Raw genomic sequence first — 18,546 nt, 5'->3', positions numbered from 1 at the left:
TTGCCTTACCCAGATAGTAAAGTATTTCATAATCATTATCTTTCAACAAATAGATCCACCGACGTTGACAATTGTTCAATTCTTGTTGGTCAAAGAGATGTTTCAAACTCTTGTGATCCGAATAAATAGTGCACTTTACACCATATAAATAATGGCGCCAAATTTTCAAAGCATGAACCACCACCGCCAATTTAAGATTCTAATGACCCGTGCTAATCCATCTGGATGAATACATTACATTTGGTTACATCGCGAGGTACTTTACCTCTATATGATACATTTTACAAACATTGCATTCGTTTTTAAAAATATAAACTTCCATTACATTGAAAGTTCACGGCAGGCATACCATTTCATAATATGTCCAAGTATAATTGACTTAATAATAATCTTGATGAACTCAACAACTCGAATGCAACGTCTTTTAAAATATGTCATGAATGACTCCAAGTAATATCTCAAAAATGAGCAAATTTACAGCAGAAGATTTCTTTAACACCTGAGAATAAACATACTTTCAAGTGTCAACCAAAAGGTCGGTGAGTTCATAGGTTTATCATAAAATAATAAAATTCATCATTTTGATAGACCACAAGATTTAAATACAGTACACCTATCTCGTGTACTAAACCATTTTTCATAATGCTTGGCAGAGTAGGTTCATATCTTTTTCTCCCCCGTAGGTTGCCTCGCGATTTTTAAATAACCGTACACATATCTCGTATACAAAAATATCATACACATAACCTGTGTATAAAATCATTCTCTCGATACATAACATTCACTTTGCTTTCATTGCTCAATATGGTAACCGACCTTAACATATAATGCGCATCAATAATATCCCCAAAACTTCGAAGTACATCTCATCTATATAATATATAAACTTCGAAGTACTAAACACCACGCCCACTAGCTCTTCCGTCTAGTGAACATTATGGGTGGGGGAGTTAAACCCGGTAGCTACCCTTAGGATTCGTGTGAATTAGGCCCATACCCGGTTCTAATTCTTAGGTTACCAAACAATAATAATCAGGGGAAATATTCACATCAATTAGTGGCAATTATAATGTCCAACTAATTCAATAGTAATCAACAGAACTGCTGTCTGCATAATAATTCATTCGAGGAATGTTTTGCTTTTTTCTATCTCGTCAAACATTTATAGAAAGCATCTCTGTCCAAAAATATAGATTTCAAAGGCATTTAATAAAGCAGTTGTAAAAACTGCGCATGTATTCTCAGTCCCAAAAATGTAAAGCGTAAAAGGGAATCAAATGAACTCACTATAAAATATTTTGTAGTAAAAATATTCATACGACGATACTGAACAACGCAGGGTTGGCCTCGGATTCACGAACCTATTTCATTTATATATATATTAATACATATCCTTGTAATTGAACAATTATATATATTATTATTAGTGATATAATTTTTATATTAATAGCTTAAATATATTTTACTATTTAATTAATTGTATTGATTTTATATATTTTTATCAAATAAAAGTATTAATATAAATAAGTTAAGTATATTAAATATATTTTTATATAAAGATCATTTATTACTAATTGTAAATATACTAGATCAATGATGATAATAATAATAATAGTAATAATAATAATAATGTTAATCTTGATAATGATAACTTTAATAAAAATAACAACTTTAATAATAATAATGATACTTAGTACTAAGAATAATTTTAATGATCACCAATGGATAGTTTTTGTAAAAATAATAATAGTAATAATAATTTTTGATAATAACAATACTAATAATGAAGATAATCATATCAATGATAATATTACTAGTAATACTTATGTTAATAATAATAATATTAGTACTAATACTTATAACAATAATAATGATAATAATGATTATATTACTTGTAAGCATGATAATAATAATAATTATAATACTAATAATAATAATAATCATGTTAATAACAATAATAATAATAATCATAATAATAATAACAATAATAAGAATAATCATAATAATAATAATAATAATAATAATAATAATAATAATAATAATAATAATAATAATAATAATAATAATAATAATAATAATAATAATAATAATAATAATAATAATAATTTAAAAATTGAAAACTACCTTTGAAAAGTTTATTTAAAAAAATTGCCCCTAGTAGGGCTCGAACCCGCGACCTCACAAAAACCCGTTAACTTCTCAAACCAGCTAGGTTGTTGCCCATTTTCTGAATAAATACAGAAGCGTTTATTTATAACTCGTATTAATATTTATCCCTATTTCCCTCCTTCTCCAAATTGGAAATCGACCAGAGAGCAACCATTGCAATTAACCATTAATTCGTTTGAACTTAGGATTCTTAAACAAAACATAAACATTTATTAAGTGTTTCAATTAAATAAAAAAAATAAAAAGAAAAAGAGCTGTAAAGTCTATGAAGAACATGATACAACTCAAAATCAATTTCAAAAATTAAAAATGTTTTAGACTACAAGTATAACATGAAAAAGGTAGTAAATGACTTCTAAAAAATTTCTGAAATCTTAATTTAACTGGAAACCTCAAAACGAGTTTGAATTTTAATGAAGAACAAAGTTTGACTTTTTGAATTTGAAGCTTTGACTCAAAAATTCGAACGTGATAAAAAAAATGTAGACCTTGAAACTTTCCAGATAGTTTATTTGGAAGATTACTAACAACATTGCATTATCACATTTTAAGGTTTGGTTCGTAATTGAGGTATTAGAAAAACGGAACAAGAACATGGCATAAAGCCTGTGTTCTTCCTCTTTTTTAATTCAATTTATTTAATTAAAAGCTGTAAAGGGTTTTTTATGATTGGTAAATAATAATGTGAGGTTTATTGTTATCCCTTAGCACTGAATTTGATCGTTTATAAACTGAATTGGTGGTTGACAGGATTTTACATCAGGTACCAAAAATAATTAAAAAAAATTAAAGGAGAAAGGGACTGCAAAAAGATTTTGGAATTGTTCTTGTGATTAAACCCTTAATTGGTACGATCTTTTTGACAGAAAACAAATTACGTACAGCTTGAAAATGATGGGAAACTGAATACGACTTTTCTGTGTTTGTATACGGTGTTTATATATATCTAACTTTATTTACACACACACACACACACACACATATATATATATATATATATATATATATATATATATATGTATATATATATATATATATATGTATATATATATATATATATGTATATATATATATATATGTATATATATATATATATATATATATGTATAAATATTTGTATATAAACATATATATAACTGTATTATGCACGTATATTTATATATAACAGTATATGTATTAGTATTCATATATCTGTTTTTATATTCTTATTTGTATTTCTCTTATATTTTGTTTATTTTTATTTATAGCTTATAATTAATCTTTTAATAAATATAATTATATTAATAATACTCTTAATATTATAACTAATAGTAATAAAAGTATAATAGTACTAATAATTATATTATTACTAATGATAATGATAATAATTACTTTACAATAAAATGTATAACAATAATATTATTAATAACAATTTTATAAATTATAATAATACTATATCAATTTATATATATCAACTTTCATATCTATATACTATCTATTGATAAAAATAATATTTCTAACACTGATTTTAATAAAGATCAATAAATTAACAAAATATTAATATTATTAATAGTACCACTAATATTATTAGTAATAAATTTATTAATTTTGTTAATGTTAATAATAGTATTAACAATAATAATATAACAACTTATACTTATCAAATTTTATATATATAGTATTAATACTTTTAATAGTATTAATAATACTGATATCAATATTAATAATGAAGTAATATAACTTTGTAATTAAATTTAATATAATAATATTACATATTATTAATTATTAATTATGTAATACTTATATTATAATATAACATATTTGAATATTTAAAGTTTATATATATATTACAACATACATATAATAATTATACATAGAAATTATATATATTTATATATAGATTCATTTTAATTTAAACTTAATTATTTTATATCTTATTTTACATATTTAGTTCTAATGCTAAAAGTTATATTTTATAATTTTAAATTAGTACATATATTTACATTTATATATATGTATATATATATATATATATATATGTATATATATATATGTATATATATATATACATATTTATTAACAACAATTATTCGTGAATCGTCGGGATTAGTCAAAGGTCAAATGTATACATGAACACAGTTCAAAGATTTTGAGACTCAACATTACAGGCTTTACTCATCGTGTCGAAACTATATAAAGATTAAGTTTAAATTTGATTGGAAATTTCCGGGTCTTCACAATACCTACCCGTTAAAGAAATTTCATCCCGAAATTTGATTGAGATCGTCATGGCTAATAATAAAAATGTTTTCATGACAAAAATGAGTTAATAAATAGAGTTTTATCATTATTGAGTAATATAGATAAAATGATTCGATTACTCGAAGAGTATGGGTGAAGCTATCACAAAATAATGAAATGAGAAATAAAGATTCGTCTTAATTTTTGACGTAGAAATGATTGTGTTCCGAAATTCAAGGGATTTATAGAAAATTTTCATAATCTGTACAAGATCTGATTCTTCGGTGAATAAGGAAATTAAGATCCTCTTTGATTAAATGCGGAAATCTGCTTCGATTTCTATGTCTGATATTTTGCTATAAATTCATCTCTTTCGATTCATTATTTCCACCACTCCTATACTTTCTTCCTCAATTCATACTTCCAAAAAATTGTGAAAATGCTTAATCCAGTTCTGATCCTTGACCTCATTCTGACTATTGCAACAATCACCCTTCGATTCCAACTCCCACCGGAGAAATCTGTTTACTTCTACTTCACTCTTGGAATTGTTGTATTTATAATTTTCCCGTGTCTTTATATTGTTATACACATTGATATACACGGTTTGTAATTCTGTGTTGTTTTCGTGCTTATATTCTTCCTTATATTTAGAAGCTTCATGCTTTTGTTTCCTCTTCTCGATTTCAAGTCAAGCGAATAATGGTCCCGAATTCGTAGGTATAGAGTTTCGAATGATTATAATATTCTAAGTAGAGTGGAACGTAATAGTACGATTTGATTTGTTAAATTACCAGAAATTACGAAAAAATAGAAATATCAAGCAAATATATTTTCTTGACATGTTTAGAGGTTAAGTAGAATGAAAGAGTTATGTAACATGGTACATGATGACGTTATAGTCTGTGAATCATCATGTTTCATTAGAAACTCAACATGACTTACTATAATATAATCACGTTGATCAAGTGTCATTATATTATACTAACTCATGCTTCAGTTCCCAACATTACTTCAAAAACATTCATAATTTAAACTCGAAAGTTTACAGAATATAGAAACTAAACAGTTTCCCTTTATGATGTAATACAGATAGCGCGAAGAGATAAATGATTTTAGATAAGAATAGTTATAAAAATATCTTTAGAAATATCGAGGATATTTATAATGAAAGATACGATGAAATCTTAGAATTTCTAATATCGATGGATGATGATGAAGATTTGTCCGTAAAAGTGTAGAGTCAGGAGCGAAGTATTCGTTAATGACTTCAGTAGATACTGAATCATTTGGATTATTTGAAGGCAAGTTTAGTCTTTGTGATTTATCCACAGCCTCCTTCATGGTTTGCTCAATCCGTTTTCCAGTTCCAACTTTTCTGAGCTTTGCCAACATACTATTCTTTATCATCAAATTTCCGACTGTTAAAGTCATTTACAGTTTTTGTTGTTTTTTCAGCTTTTTCAATATTCAGAGTATTGATTCGTAGACTGGGTGCTTTTCAGAATTTCATAATGAAAGATCATAATTTTAAGAGATAAATGTTATATGTATACATATATCTGTTGATGTAGACATGATGCGAGATTCGAAATACTGTTTGCTAATTCTCAGTAATTGGTATGGCAATTATCGTTACAAGATGCGAATAGGGTTTTGATAAAGATAATGATTTTTTGGAAAGTCAAAGATCAACGAAGTTGTTGGTAAGTTTACTGCTAATGTGGTATAAACGGTTCCCCGGTAACGATGACGAAAGGGCAATCGTATACATCAAGGTTATAATAAGACTAGTACGATTGAAAAGTCGAAGTTGACTTGCTGGAGCTGTGACAAAATTGGCTAATCTGAAAAAGAATTGAAATGTTATATTCGGTAATAGCAATGCTAAAGGAGCTAGCACAGATACGTGTTAAACGTTTACTCAGGTTCCGAGTGTTTTCAGGTGCATAACTATATGCGTAAATCTTTTCTTCCGTAAATGAAGTGCGGTTGGTTCATCCTCTATATTTAGGTTTTTCAAGAATCATGAAAGGTTTGAACGCAGATTGTAATCGTCAAGATATAAATGAGGTTTAGGATGAAATCAAGTGGCAAACTTGAAGAAATGTTTTAGTTTCATATGTTATAATCAATATTTTTAATTCATTTTAATTGTCCAATGTTAGTAGTCCACAGTTAGTAATTCATTGTTAGTAGTTCAATAATTCATATATAGTTTAATATATAATATTCAAATTAATTAATACGTATCGTGACCCATTGTATACATGTCTCAGACTCGATCACAACTCAAAGTATATATATTATTTTAGAATCAACCTCAACCCTGTATAGCTAACTCGAGCATTACCGCATATAGAGTGTCTATAGTTATTCCAAATAATATATATAGATGACATCGATATGATACGTCAAAATATTTTATACGTGTCCTGATTTATCTAACGATATTTAAAGTGCGTAAAATAAATAACAGAAATTAAATGACGATAAATAAAATTGCGAGAATGAAAATTGCGATAAATAAATTGCTATAATTAAATTTGCGATAATTAAACTGTAATAGGGAATTAGCAGTTAGCTAGAAACAGTTAGCTAGGAATAGTTAGCGTGGATTCTTAATAGAATTTCTCATAGTTAATTTGTTTGTTTCTAACAAATTTTATTTTTGTCCAATGTTTTCTTCATTATTCCACTTGTTGAATTCTGATAGGTCAAAATCCAAATATGAAATTGAATGAAAATGGTTATTCTGCGGTGAACGGATACGTATATCTGTGGATGTAAGCAGGATAGTAAATGACTGTTGAATCAGATTCGAAGAATGTATAGTGTAACTTATTAATTTGAAATCTAAATATTCCTCGGGTATTACCTACCCGTTAAAATATTTTCACCATTAACAGTTTGTATGAAAGAATTTTTAATTACAATCTTTATGAAAATATACTTACATATATATTTTCTTCAGATGTAAATATGGATTTAATGAATTAATATGATATTAATCTCATTCGCTTTATCGTTAGAACTAGAATACATAATCTCTAAAACATTAGAAATTATATAATCGTCATGTAGAATGAAGATAAATGATGTAGAACGATTCGTAGAACGATGATTATGCTCGAGGTACATAATGAGATGTTGAATCATGGGATGTGGATGTTGTGGATGGTGGTACTGGTTATGCTGCTGGTGCTGCTGATGCTTGTAGATATTGCACCATATTCTCCAGAGCCACTGTTCGAGCGTGAAGCTCGTTGACTTCTTCATTTTACCGGTATGATTGTCGGTTCGGATGAGCGGGCGAATAAAATCCAGAATTTGAGATAGTATATAGTCGTAACGAGATACTCTGGAAATGAGAGAAAAAATGGTGTCTCAAATAGGTTCGCCGGTAAGTGCTTCAGGTTCTTCGCCAAGAGGGAAATGTAGTAGATGGAAGGGATCGCCTTCTTCTAGTCTCCATTGATTAAGTCGACTACAAAATCATCCCCAATTCATCCAGAATTGAAGATGACTAATTGGTTGATCAATTCTGGTTACACTGTCGTCGGAGCTCGAGTGGAAATCCATATCGAAATAGTTGTCGGAATTCGAGGAACTTGAACTAGTGACGAGCTCCATTTCGTACGATTGAATAAAGGATTGTTTGTTATGAAATGATTTCCGGCTATTGGATGGTATTCTAATTACATATAGAACAAAGTATTTCGTAGATTACGGAGGGATTTATGGAATATGTCAGGCAAAGTTTATAGTAACAGATACGCTAAGATATGATTTAGAAGATACGCTAAGATATGAATTTTTTCTATACACTATTCATGCAATCAATGCAGTAAGACGTGTCTAGACTAAGAATGATAAGCAGGTAATTTCCTAAGGATGATAAGTAGGTAATTTTTGACACGAAATGATAAGCAAAAATTTTGACATGCAGACACGGTCGAAGTCCAGACTCGCTAATGCATCTAAGTAACTATCAGTTAGACACACTAATGCAAGACCTGGCTCGCTAAGACCACCACTCTGATACCAAATTTAATTACCCGTTCTAATCCATCTGGACGAATACATTACATTTGGTTACATCGAGAGGTACTTGACCTCTATATGATTCATTTTACAAACATTGCATTGGTTTTTAAAAAGACAAACTTTCATTACATCGAAAGTTGACGACAGGCATACCATTTCATAATATATCCAACTATAATTGACTTAATAATAATTTTTATGAACTCAACGACTTGAATGCAACGTCTTTTGAAATATGTCATGAATGACTCCAAGTAATATCTCTAAAATGAGCAAATGCACAGCGGAAGATTTCTTTAACACCTGAGAATAAACATGCTTTCAAGTGTTAACCAAAAGGTCGGTGAGTTCATAGGTTTATCATAAAATAATAAAATTCATCATTTTGATAGACCACTAGATTTAAATACAGTACACCTGTCTCGTGTACTAAACCATTTTTCATAATGCTTGGCAGAGTAGGTTCATGTCCTTTTCTCCCCCGTAGGTTTCCTCGCGATTTTTACATAATCGTACACATATCTCGTGTACATCATATCATACACATAACCTGTATATAAAATCATTCTCTCGATACATAACATTCACTTTGCTTTCATTTCTCAACATGGTAACCGACCTTAACATATAATGTGTATCAATAATATCTCTAAAACAGAACATCTCGTCTGTATAATATATATAAACTTCGAAGTACTAAACACTACGCCCACTAGCTCTTCCTTCTAGTAAACATTCTGGGTGTGGGTGTTAAACCCGGTAGCTACCTTTAGGATTCGCGTGAATTAGGGCCATACCCATTTCTAATTCTTAGGTTACCAAGCAATAATAATCAGGGGAAATATTCACATCAATTAGTGGCAATTATAACGTCCAACTAATTCAATAATAATCTACAGAACTTCTGTCTGCATAATAATTCATTCGAGGAATGTTTTGCTTGTGTCTATCTCGTCAAACATTTATAAAAGCATCTCAGTCCAAAAATATAGATTTCAAAGGTATTTAATAAAGCAGTTGTAAAAACAGCGCATGTATTCTCAGTCCCAAAAATGTAAAGAGTAAAAGGGAATCAAATGAACTCACTATACAATATTTTGTAGTAAAAATATTCATACGACGATACTGAACAACGCAGGCTTGGCCTCAGATTCACGAACCTATATCATTTGTATATATATTAATACATATCCTTGTAATCGAACAATTATATATATTATTATTAGTGATATAATTTTTATATTAATAGCTTAAATATATTTTACTATTTAATTAATTGTATTGATTTTATATATTTTTATCAAATAAAAGTTTTAATATAATTAAGTATATTAAATATATTTTTATATAAAGATCATTTATTACTAATTGTAAATATACTAGATCAATGATAATAATAATAATAATAATAATAATAATAATAATAATAATAATAATAATAGTAATAGTAATAATAATAATGTTAATCTTGATAATGATAACTTTAATAAAAATAACAACTTTAATAATAATAATGATACTTAGTACTAAGAATGATTTTAACGATCACCAATGGATAGTTTTTGTAAAAATAATAATAGTAATAATAATTTTTGATAATAACAATACTAATAATGAAGATAATCATATCAAAGATAATATTACTAGTAATACTTATGTTAATAATAATAATATTAGTACTAATAATTATAACAATAATAATGATAATAATGATTATATTACTTGTAAGCATGATAATAATAATTATAATACTAATCATAATCATAATCATAATAATAACAATAGTAATAATAATCATAATAATAATAATCATAATAATAATAATCATAATAATAATAACAATAATAAGAATAATTATATTATTAATAATAATAATAATAATAATAATAATAATAATAATAATAATAATAATAATAATAATAATAATAATAATAATAATAATAATAATAATACAAAATTTTAAAAATTAAACTACCTTTGAAAAGCTTATTTAAAAAAATTACCCCGAGTAGGGCTCGAACCCGCGACCTCACAAAAACCCGTTAACTCCTTAAACCAGCTGGGCTGTTGCCCATTTTCTGAATAAATACAGAACCATTTATTTATAACCCGTATTAATATTTATCCCTATTTCCCTCCTTCTCCAAATTGAAAATCGACCAGAGAGCAACCATTGCAATTAACCATTAATTCGTTTGAACTTAGGATTCTTAAACAAAACAGAAATGTTTATTAAGTGTTTCAATTAAATAAAAAAAAGAAAAAGAAAAAGAGCTATAAAGTCTATGAAGAAAACGATACAACTCAAAATCAATTTCAAAAATTAAGAACATTTTAGACTATAAGTATAAGTATAAGATGAAAAAGGTAGTAAATGACTTCTAAAAACTTTTTGAAATCTAAATTTAACTGGAAACCTCAAAACGAGTTTGAATTTTAATGAAGAACAAAGTTTGACTTTTTAAATTTGAAGCATTGACTCAAAAATTCGAACGTGATAAGTGTAGTGACCCGAACTTCTCCATGATTATATATTAAATGAAAACCATATTTGCATGATTAAATGTTTCCAACATGTTAAGCAATCAAACTTGTTAAGACTTGATTAATTGAAATGAGTTTATGTAGACAATTGACCACCCAAGTTGACCGCGATTCACAAACGTCAAAATTTTGTAAAAACTATATGATATATATATATATATATATGTATGTATATATATATATATATATATAGTTAACATGAGATTATGATAAGTAAGTATCTCAATAAATATATTAACAATGAGTTATATACATAAAAAAAATGAGACTACTAAGTTATGAAACTCGAAACGATATATATAACGACTATCGTTATAACAACGTCTTACTAAATACATATGTATCATATTAAGATATTGTTACACTATATTTAACATGATAAAATGATAATTATATATATCATTAAGTATGTTAACAATGAACTACATATGTAAAACAAGACTACTAACTTAAGGATTTCGAAACGAGACATATACGTAACGATTATCGTTGTAACAACATTTTAATATATATATATATATCATATTAAGATACATTCATACATCATAATATCATGATAATGTGATAATTTAACATCTCATTAGATATAATAAACAATGGGTTAACAACATTAAATGAGATCGTTAACTTAAAGCTTTCAAAACAACACTTACATGTAACGACTAACGATGACTTAACGACTCCATTAAAATGTATATACATGTAGTATATTAAGATGTATTAGTACACTTTTGGAAGACTTCAAGACATATATCAAAGTACTTATACTTATCAAAGTTGATTACAATTACATTCTCATTCATTTTCACCAACAATTTTACTCGTATGCAACCGTATTCATACTCGTACAATACACAGCTTCTAGATGTATTTACTATTAGTATATACCAATAGAAAAACATCAAAATCACACTCCTAATCAGCTACTTTTGTTCTCTAGCATGGATGATTGATCAAGTTGCCCATTAGAGTTAATAATTTCACTAAATAAAAAATCACAATTTGCATATATACATACATGCAAAAACGTGATATAGCATACACACATACATCAATTTCAATTGCATTTTTCCACTCTAAATGATCTCTAATCTTCATCTCTTTCAAGTCCTAAAAACCCTTCAACAATTTAGCAAGTTTGATAACCAAAAACAAAGTTTAAATCAACATAAGAAAGCTTGATCAAGAACATATCAAGATAGTCATCCAATTACAAGTAGTTTGATTCCAAATTTTTGATCCATCTCAAGAACACTTGCAAGATCAAGAAACCTTTATTTTTCTCAGTTGTTTATCTTTCTAAATCAAGGTAATAATCATATTTAAACTTTGATTCAATTTCTATAACTATAACTATCTTAATTCGAGTGATAAACTTACTTGAATTTGTTTTCGTGTCATGATTCTACTTCAAGAACTTTCAAGCCATCCGAGAATCCGTTGAAGCTAAATCTTTTTTTCTTGACACTTCCAGTAGGTTTACCTACTATATTTGAGGTAGTAATTATGTTCGTAACATCATTCGATTCATATATATATAACTATCATATTCAAAGATTTGAACTTGTAATCACTGGAACATAGTTTAGTTAATTCTAAACTTGTTCGTAAACAAAGTTAATCCTTCTAACTTAAATTTTAAAAACAACTAAACACATGTTCTATATCTATATGGTATTCTAACTTAGTGATTTAAAATCTGGAAACACGAAGAATACCGTAAAACCGGACATACGCCGTCGTAGTGAAATCGGGGGCTGTTTTGGGTTAGAAAAATAAAAACTATCTTAATCTTTGAATTGGAAGTTTGTTTTCTAGAAAAATGATATTTCATATGAATATGATACTATATCCAAAATCATGGTTAAACACAAAGTTGAAGTATGTTTTTCAAAATGGTCATCAAGATGTCGTTTTTTCGACGGAAATTACTACCTCTTTAAAAAATGACTGGTAACCTGTATTTTTGACTATAAACTTATACTATTTCTGTTAAGTTTCATATATTTCAGTTCATTATGAAACCATAGCAACTTGAATCACTTAAAACGGATTTGAAACGAAGAAATCACGGGTAAAACAAAATTGGATAAATTTGCTAGTTTTAGCTACGAAAATTTTATAACAAATCTAGACTAACCATAACTTAACCAACTTATATTGTATTATACATGTATTCTAACATATATTATGTAATCTTGTGTGACGACCCGGAAATTTCCGACCAAATTTAAACTTGATCTTTATATGTTTTTGACACGATAAGAAAAGTCTGTAATGTTGAGTCTCAAAATCTTTGAACTATTCTTATGAATCCATTTGACATTTGATTATTTTCGACGACTCACGATACGATTGCTTGTAAATAAATATGCATATATTTAAATGTATATATATATATATATATATATATATATATGTGTGTGTGTGTGTGTGTGTGTGTGTATAATAATATGAAATATTATTTATTGTAATTGTTATAATTAATTTTGTAAAATAATAAATTTTATTTACAAAGTATCTATAAATAAAGTATATAGAATATATATGTAGGATTTTGAAGTTATTTAGTAAACGACGACAACGCCCAATTGTCATTTGGTTGATAGTTAATGAGTTAAAAAGGAACATATATGATTTTAAAATAATCGATGATTTAAAAATGAGTTCTATAAATTTTAGGCTTATTAAAAATATATTTAGGAGCTAAATGTTAAATTTGAACAATTTTTATATTTTACTCAAAATTGAGAGGGACAGTTGGTGTAATTTTTATCTAATAATTAATGATCGAATTTTATATCATAATGACTAAAATAAATAAAGATAATTATTGTAAAAAAAAAATATATTTGAATTTTTCCAAAGACTTTATCCGCCAATAATTATCAACGGAGCACGAATTATAGTTCGTAAATGAAATAGTAGACAACGGTTAGCAATTTACACATTTATAATTGTATGATTATTATTATAAAATTTATTATTATTATTATTAATTGTTATTAATAATAAATTATTACTTTGATTTGTTGAATTGTATCCGTGATTTACTATCTCGATCTCTGTATTATGTAACTTTCATATATATATATATATATATATATATATTAATATATTATACAGATGGCATATAGAATCACCAAAAATCAACACCTATCACTTGCTGTACTATTGTAAATTGACAATTTGCATTTGCTTTTACTGATTAAATATTTCATCATCTATTTATCTAGTCTCTATCTCTATCATATAATGAATATATAATAATTATATACATATATAATATATACATAGACTTACATCTAATGTATTACCACAACCTCATCTAATCAATCATACTTGCTACTTGTTGTGCTCTAATCTTTGCTTGTTTGACTACAACCAACCAAACATCTTCATCTTTAACAATCATCAACACAATACTTAAGTTATATATATATTTTTCTGTTTTTTTGCTACAACTCAACCACTACTCTATCAACCCAACAACTTTGTGTGTGATTGTTGCAGCCGTAAACCTCACCTTCGAACCTTGATTACCGTCGTGAGCCACCATAAACCACCTTGATCACCATGTACAACCACCCTAAACCATCGCCAAGTTCTGTTTCTAATTCAAGCCATCGTCACCTCACAGCTCTACCACTCTACAACCACCACGACTACCATTAACTACACCATCCTCTAAACCATCGACCAACCACCTTACACCACTACCTTGAAACCGAATCACTACCTACAAACCACCACACGAACTACTACTACAAACTATTTCTGTTTATGCGTGAACAGCAGATTTTGCTACTACTTTGCTACTCGTTTTTCTATTTAATTCAGTCCGAGAAAACCACCTGTTGCTGCTATGATTGTTTCCTGCTTCTGCAGCCGTGAAACGGCCACCCAACATCACCGATTGACTACTACTGCAGCTGTACATTTTCTGTTTCTGTTTAAAGCCACAACACTGCCACTATAGTACTATTGTACTACTTCTGTTCCGGTTCCAGTCGCTGCAAACCATCGCCACTTTGTAACAACATAGATGACGATGAAGGATTGATACGATGATGTTAAATAATTAAAATGACGAATAATATCTATGATTTTATGTGTTCATGGGATGTTTAAGAATTTATGATGATGATTACGAGTAATAACGATGATGATGTTGATAATAATCTAACGATGTTTAAGATGATGCTATGGTGATAAAAGTCGATTTGATTTTCTTTGAAAAAGGAATGGAGACAGTTTAAACAAGGTTAAATAGAGTTCGGTTAGTATTTTAAACAGAAATGTATCCAGCAGTTCGATGGTTAGAGGTGTTGTTTGGGAACGAGAGGTCAAGGGTTCAATCCCAGCTTGTTGCAAATTTTTTTGTTATTTAACTCAACAACTTGGGCTGACTATCTTGGGCTTGAATAATTAATACGTTGGGCTAGCTATCGGGCTCTTAAAATGGGGCTTGGATTTCAAGATCAGACTTAAACAAAACAATACATACTAATAATTACACAAATTCACATAAACGCATTGGTAGCCGGGTGGTTAAGTACGCTGATAAACTCCTAGTTGGTCGCGGGTTCGAGCCTGGGCAAGGGCACTTTTTATTTGGAACATAGGCATTTTTTTTATTCGGAACATATTCTTGAGGTAGTTATTATTATTGTTATTATTATTATTATTATTATTATTATTATTATTATTATTATTATTATTAAAATCTATCATTTTTTTAAAAAAGTATTACTATATTTTTTTTTTTTGAAAGATTATCTTTTTTATCAAAATTATTATTATTATCATTATCAATATTATTATTATTATTATTATTCTGACATTAATATTATAAATTTTATATTATAATAATTAATATTATTATCATTATTATTAATACTAGTATCAATATTATTATCATAATAACTATTATTAATATTATTATAAAATAAAACAATTTTTTTTATTTAATATTAATATCAATATGATTTTATCAAATAACTATAACTATTATTAATATATGAAAATTTGTTCGATTACAATAATGTGTGTTAATATAAATATAACTAATATAGGTTCGTGAATCCGAGGCCAACCCTACATTTGATAAATGACGTCATATGTATTTTTACTACAAAATGCATTATGGTGAGTTTCATTTGCTCCCTTTTTAATTGCTTTTGCAATATATATTTTTGGGCTGAGAATACATGCGTTACTTTTATAAATGTTTACGAAATAGACACAAGTACTTAAGATATATTCTACGTTGAGTTGTACCACTGGCATACTTCCCTGTAGCTTGGTAACTAATATTTACATGGGTATTGTAAACGCGAATCCTGTTGATAGATCTATCGGGCCTGACAACCCCAACCGGACTGGACGACCAGTATTCAACGGTTGCACAGTACTTCGTTTTGGTGACTACACTTGGTACGGTGTAGTGAGATTTCATAATAAAGGGAATATGCGACATTGATTAAATGTTAAGTATGGTTACCAAGTGCTCAACCACTTAGAATGCTTTACATACACTTGTGAGTGTATTATGTTTATGATTATGAAATCTTGTGGTCTATTAATATATTGAAATGATTGTTATGATAAACCTATGAACTCACCAACCTTTTGGTTGACACTTTAAAGCATGTTTATTCTCAGGTACGAATTAAGTCTTCCGCTGTGCATTTGCTCATTTTAAGGACATTACTTGGAGTCGATCATCGCCATGGGACCAAATGTTGATGACTTCGTCTAGGTGGATAAGGACGGGTCATTACATCTTGGGATACCATAGACACGTATACAATGTTTTGACATATCATATCGACCCATCTATATATATTATTTGGAACAACCATAGACACTCTATACGCAGTAATGCTCGAGTTAGCTATACAGATTTGAGGTTGATTCCAAAATAATATATATACTTTGAGTTGTGATCTAGCCTGAGACTTGTATACACTGGGTCGTGGATTGATTCGAGATAATATATATTGATTTATTTCTGTACATCTAACTGTGGACAACTAGTTGTAGATTACTAACGTTGGACCGCTAACTTAATAAAATAAATCATTAAAACGTAATAAAAAATGTTGTGAATATATTTCAATCATACTTTGATATATATGTATATTTTTGTTATAGGTTCGTGAATCGATCCGTGGCCAAGTCTTAAATTTTTGACGAAGTAAAAATCTGTGAAAGTGAGTTATAGTCCCATTTTTAAAATCTAATATTTTTGGGATGAGAATACATGCAGTTTTATAAATGTTTTACAAAATAGACACAAGTATGCGAAACTACATTCTATGGTTAGATTATTAAACCGAATATCGCCCTTCAAGTCTGGTAACCTAAGAATTAGGGAAATGACCCCTAATTGATGCGAATCCTAAAGATAGATCTATTGGGCCTAACAACCCCCATTCAGGTTATGGATAGCTTTAGTACTTCGAGATTATTATATAGACGAGAGGTTCTATTTGGGGATATTCTATGCATTAAGTTAATGTCGGTTACCAGGTGTTCAATCCATATGAATGATTTTTTTCTCTATGCAGTTTGCGAAATGCTTGATATGAGATGTGTTTATAAAAATAAAATCTTGTGGTATATTATTATGATTGATAAATATATAGGTTAATCCTATAACTCACCAACATTTTTGTTGACGATTTAAGCATGTTTATTCTTAGGTGATTGTTAAGAGCTTCCGCTGTTGCATACTAAATTAAGGACAAGATTTGGAGTCCATGCTTGTATGATATTGTCTAAAAACTGCATTCGAAAGTTTTCTTTGTTGTAACATAATATTTATTATAAACCATTATGTAATAGTCGTGTGTAAGCGTGATATTTTAGATTATCATTACTAACCTAGGTTATGTCCTTTAAACCTTTGTCGATAAAATAAAGGTTATGGTTTGTTTTAAAAACGAATGCAGTCTTTGAAAAACGTCTCATATAGAGGTCAAAACCTCGTAACGAAATCAATTAATATGAAACGTTTATAAACAATATGAATGGGACATTTCAATTGGTATCTGAGTGTTGGTCTTAGAGAACCAGAAATTTATATTAGTGTGTCTTATCGAGTTTGTAGGATGCATTAGTATGTCTTATCGATTGCTTAACACTTTTTGTTGAAAACTATATATTATTAACATGTAAATATTATGTGATATATTAATCTCTTAATGTGTTTGATATTGTGTGATAGATGTCTACCTCTAGTACAAATCCCATTGACTCACCTAATAATAATTAAGAGTCGAATATATATTGGGAAGACTCACAAATTCTCGAAGAGGAACCGGAAGAAGAGGAACCGGAAGAAGAGGAGGAACCGGAGGAGGAAATATTAGAAACCACTGAAAAACAGATAAATAAAAGAAAACACTCAACCAATGGACCAAAATTAATAATGGTCAATGGTGTTTACGCCGAGGAAGCAAAATATTGGGAAGATTACCAATTTTCCGATGAATCAGATCCCGATGAGGATTCTGATGATATTATAGAAATTACCCCGATCCAAATTGAAAAGGCAAAAGA

The sequence above is a fragment of the Rutidosis leptorrhynchoides genome, chromosome 6 (genome assembly GCF_046630445.1).
Source record: "Rutidosis leptorrhynchoides isolate AG116_Rl617_1_P2 chromosome 6, CSIRO_AGI_Rlap_v1, whole genome shotgun sequence".
Lineage (NCBI taxonomy): Eukaryota > Viridiplantae > Streptophyta > Magnoliopsida > Asterales > Asteraceae > Rutidosis > Rutidosis leptorrhynchoides.
Note: the sequence above shows the minus strand (reverse complement) of the source record.